The following is a 5,370-nucleotide window of genomic DNA, read 5'->3' as shown; positions in this document are numbered from 1 at the left end:
TGAATCCCATAACTTCGCCTGCGGCGCTGTTCAGCCAAGAACGCATCAGATTCGTGCCAGAAACACCAAAACGCCGATCTCGAACCATAGCATAAGAGCCTAAGGCTCTGATACCATATGTAAGTCCCCCCGGGGCGTCGCCGATCGATACGAGATCCGCACGAGGTCTAGGAGTGCGGAATCCTCCTAGACTCGTTTATTGGTGTAAAGATGAAGAACACAAACACGTACACGAACAAATACACGAACAAATACAAGAACGGGATAATCAAATCTGCAGATTCTTATATAATAATCAAAACACTTACATACCAAACATGAAAACAAATGACACGGCCGACCCGAGGTGAGCTCTACCTCGGGCCGTCCCACACGGCTCACTCTCTCGGTTTCTCTCTAGCTAATTAAACTTATCACACAATACTCTGATTTCTGGATTACTAACCCTAAACACGACACACATATATATATATATAAACTTCACGGGCTTGGGCCTGTAGGCGAAGTTGGCGAAGTTGATATAACTTCGCCTATGGCAGAAGTTGTGCTAACTTCGCCTATGGCGAAGTTGTTATAACTTCGCCTGTGGCGTTCCGCTGGTCAGAATTGCATAGCGACGGTCACAAAATGCACCAACAGACTCCCCTTTGACCGTTGCTCTCAATTCTAACAAACACGAAAGATCATCTGTTACAAAAACATGCACCAACAGTTTCTTCCTCAGATGTTTATGAGGATGGTTTATATGTCCCGCGGGTGCCTTATGAGGGACTTCCGATTGACCCGCGGGTATTTCTTACGGGTATTTGGGTCCTTTTGGTACCCTACCTTTATAAACGGTTTTTCTCGTCTTTTCTTTTTTAAGAATTACTAGAAAACTTCAAGCTATACAATTGTGTTTTTCTTATCAAATGGTAGCACACTATAGCACTTCGAACTGATCAAATGAAAAGAGTGCTTGTAAAAACAAGTATGACTTAAAAATTTTAATAAGAAACCATTCATGAAAGGACATTTCAATAAGCCGTTCTAGCTCAGTTGGTAGAGCGCGTGGCTTTTAACCACGTGGTCGTGGGTTCGAGTCCCACGGATGTCGTTTTATATTTTTGGTCAAGTTATCTCAACCGTGAGTTCGTGACAATCATTCCTGTCTTCTTGTCCGGCCCACTACACTCGTGACCAGACCACCAGTGTTCCCTATCGTATCCCCATGCCACATCCATATCTAACAAATTACTTACTTTTTACTTAACAAAACAAGACTTCATTCATCAAACAAAGACTAAATTGTAGTTTTTTGTAACTCATTTAATAATACAAAATAAGATTCTTGTTTTGTTAGCGGTTTTGGCCATTTAATTATACTTGTAAGTTGTAACTGATAAAGTTTTATTTATTTATTTATTTATTATCACTTTTATTTTATAATTTTATAGATTTAACCAAAATTTTATTAATTAAATAACCTACTTATTTGTTTAATAGAGATATACTTTTTATACTTATTTATTTTTAATTATTATCATTCGTTTGAACTAAGCAACTAATTTGATTTATAAAAATCTGCTTTATTACAATTTTTCTAAAATTATTTGTTTGATTAAGCTATAATCTTTTATCATTTTACAATTATTAAGTTCTTTTTCATCGTACGCCCAATCTTCAAAGGAGACCTAGTTCGATCTTCATAGACAACAATTTGAGGAGGACATGAGTGACTCAATGGAGGAAGACCGGGATCTTTGTGATCTCCGGTTCGATCCTAAGGGCGTCCAAGTTTTACCATCAATTGGTCTTCGGGCGGATGTGTTTTCCTCAGAATTGGAGATAGCTCGGAGACGCTAAAAGGCTCCGTACGGCTGAGTTGGGCCAGCTGACATTGCCCTTTAGCCATTGAGTCGCCACGTACGAAATACTTAGACAATTCTCTTTTTGTTGGTCGTTCAAAAAAAATCGTACACACAATATTAAGCTCCGAAAAAATAATGATGAATACAATGGTGTGAGAACAGAGCAAATGTTATTGATGGGTCCGATCAACATCGAACTTGTGATGTCCATTTGGGGAAGTGCCGATCAGATTGCATGTGGTAAGCATCACACACGTGATGATGGAATTGATAGCTCCACTCTCCAACGGCTCTAATTTTACATCAACACAATATTACTTTTTATACTTTCTTTCATAAAAAAAAACTTATAAAAATGTATACCACAAATTTTTCGCTCAGTTGTAATTTTTTCCTAAAAGATCAAAAAAGATTTATATCTATCAAGTCTGGCTCATCCAAATTATTATTCAAGATCCTATAACCAACCCATACTATATGCTCAAGATTCCGCCACTACACATATTTGATAGTTTGGTTTTATAATTCGTGTGAAAAATATTACTCCCTCCGTCCCATTTTAAATGTCATGGGACCCAAAACACACAAATTAAGAAATGTTTGATAATTTTATTTTATGAGCTGTAAAATGACAATAATGTCTTTTAAGTTATTATGGCTAAAAACTGTTTTTCTTCCTTGGCTAAAACATTTAGTATATGTAATAGTAAAGACACAATTGGAAATTGAATTTATATGTATAGAAATGACATTTAAATTGGGACAACCAAAAATGAAAAAATGAACATTTAAAATGGGACGTAGGGAGTATTTATTATAACTAAAATTCAACTCTTAAAAACTTTTCTGTTGCTTTCAAGTTAATGTTTCACAAGCCGGTTGCATTCGCATATTTAAAACAATTTTTTTAATACGCAAACATAAAATATAGATACCCGAAACAATTTCACAAGAGGTAAAATTTATCTAAAATAAATATTAATATATATAAGAAAAAGAAATAGTTACTTTTTTGTATTTTTGTTGAAGAAAGAGAGTTAATTATGATGAACACTAATTTAAAGGAGTTAGCAGAGACAACATGCAGGTGACCTATATTATAGATCCTTACACTGCACTATACTCTACTCCAAATCACACCTCCCCCCATCATCTCTTTATCTCTCTATTTCTGTGATTCTTGAATACAATGAAATTTGAAGAGCTCATAATGCAGGAGTACTCTCAGGAGAAGCAAAAAACAATGGATCTTCAGCAAGAGGTCATATTTTTATTTATTTATTTATTCATGTAGTGAAGTTTTGAAAATCAAATAGTTATGCAGTATTCACATATTGGTTTCAGATTGTAGTTAACTAGTTATGGTGGGATGAGCCTTGTTTATATTCTTTTTCCATTACATTTTTGGTGACTATACACTTTATCTAAAAAGTAGTTTATCAATTAGGGATAACATATTGACGAGTCTGAGAAAAGGGTTGTACATGTGTAGGTTGAGCAACTTGAAGAAGAGTTAGAAGAGGAGTTGAATCTAGCCAAAGTCTTGAAGTATGCATTGGATGATCCACTTCACCCTTGTTTTTCTATTCAAATTCACCTTCCCTTTAAGGTAAATATAAATGTCAATTCATTTTTTCATGGATGTCTCAATTCATTTATATGACTTTGAATTATTAATGTTGTTAATACTATATAGAGAACATAATTTTCAGTAGTATATAAGAGTATCATAACTCATAATTCAATTAATGTTTAATTGCAGATAAAAGAACTGTTTACAGAACTAGCTACAGTGGAGGAAGAAATCATATGGCTAGAGAGGGAAGTCCAAAAATTGAACCTCAGTTTATACTTGGAGAAAACACACACGAGAGTATGGGAATTGAAGCAGCTCAAAAACCGGCATCCACGGCATCAAAGACCATGAAAACCGTCACTTAGAAGACAACAAAATGGACTAAAACTCATGGATAAGTATGATTTACAAGATCATAAACTATTACCATTTGATTAATTTTAAGATTTATTACATGTTACCGTTTCAGGGGTTAGTGTAAACTGGAATTTGTCAACATAAAAAATAAGCTAGCATTTTGGATCAACATATACAATGCCTATAGAGCTCAATATATTTCTCATTGAGAAAAGACATCAATTATTACTTTTAAATGTTGTACAATCTATCCCTGAATTAAGCAACCAAATTTTGGCGGCCTACACGTGTAACAAAGAGTTGATACCTGTTTTGATTATATTTCAAAGTTTACGCAGCGGAAAAATATATCTTTAAATAACTAAAAGTTGAATAAAATATTCATATCCTTCATTATAATTTGGAAAGACATAAATGAGAGGCGCTTTGAGGTAAAATTCGGGTATTTGTGGCTCAAGAATAGGTCGAAGCTCAAATCAGTTGATCGGGCTAATTGGCGTGATTTTGTTTTGATTTTAGTTTGATTTTTGCCTCGTTGCTCCTCTGGTCTTTGTGGAGGGGTGCTGCTGTAGTGCTGTTGTGTTGATTTTGGTTGGTGAATAAAGTTTACAGTCCAAAAAGAAAAACGCAAAATAAATGAACTCTTAGGGCGCGTTCGTTTCACGGAATTCGTGGTAATTCAAAGGAATTGGAATTAAAATCTCATGACATGGCGTGTTCGTTTCATTGAAATTGGAATCTTAATTCCATTTTGGTGTGTTCGGTTAACAAGGAATTGGAATTGGAATTGGAATTCAATTCCTTCAAATTCCTTTAAACAAAGGGATTCTAAATCCTTCCATCATGTGAAGGAATTCAAGTAAATTTGATGGAATCTTCAATTGGGCGACTAACATGGTCGCGTTCGGGTCGACATTTCGGGTGTGTTCACATTCAGGTCGACGCTCCGAGTCTTAGCCCTTTCAGCTCAGTGCTCCGGGTCGGGTCGCGTTTGAGTCAACGCCCCGGGTCAGCTCGCATGCGGTTCGGCGCCTCGCGTCAGTTTGTGTTCAGTTTGACGTCAGGGTCAGTTCGGCTCAACCCGACCTGGTCAGCTGACGCCTCGGCCATTTCATGGACCAAAACGAAACAAAGAATAGAAGCCAAAATGAAACAAAACCGAACTAACCAAAATGAAACAGAAAAAAAAACATAAACCGAACAAAAAAAACTAACCAAAATAAAAGTTAAACCAAACCGAGTAAACCGACTAAAATGAAACAAGAAAAGGGAAACGAACAAAACGAAACAAAAAATTAAACCCGAACGGAAACGAAACAAAAAAACGACATAAACGAACCAAAAAAACCGAAACAGGCCGAAACCAAAAAAACCGAAACGGGCCGAAACCAAAAAAACTGAATAAAATAAGTAAAAACGAACTTGAACCAAACATAAACCGAAAAAAAACATCATAAACGAACAAAAAAACCAAAATGGGCCGAATTGCCGAAACCCAAGAAAATGAACAAAATAAGCAAAAAAAGCGAACTTGAACCAAAACAGAAACCGATAAAAACGAACAAAAAAACAACACGGGCCGAAACC

The 5,370-nt window shown here is 35.8% G+C and overlaps 1 non-coding gene across 1 annotated transcript; it reads left to right on the top strand.

The window, feature by feature from the left end:
• The first annotated feature begins 1,023 nt into the window (after window positions 1-1,023).
• TRNAK-UUU (transfer RNA lysine (anticodon UUU)) lies at window positions 1,024-1,096 on the top strand. Its single transcript has one exon. It is a non-coding gene; the product is annotated as a tRNA-Lys (tRNA).
• Window positions 1,097-5,370: the final 4,274 nt, after the last annotated feature.

Source organism: Bidens hawaiensis, unplaced genomic scaffold (assembly GCF_021521415.1).
Source record: "Bidens hawaiensis isolate Kalapana, Puna unplaced genomic scaffold, B.hawaiensis_p1.1 tig00020885_1, whole genome shotgun sequence".
Taxonomy (NCBI): domain Eukaryota; kingdom Viridiplantae; phylum Streptophyta; class Magnoliopsida; order Asterales; family Asteraceae; genus Bidens; species Bidens hawaiensis.
The sequence above is the reverse complement of the archived record's forward strand: the minus strand, read 5'-3'. Positions and strand labels throughout refer to the sequence as shown.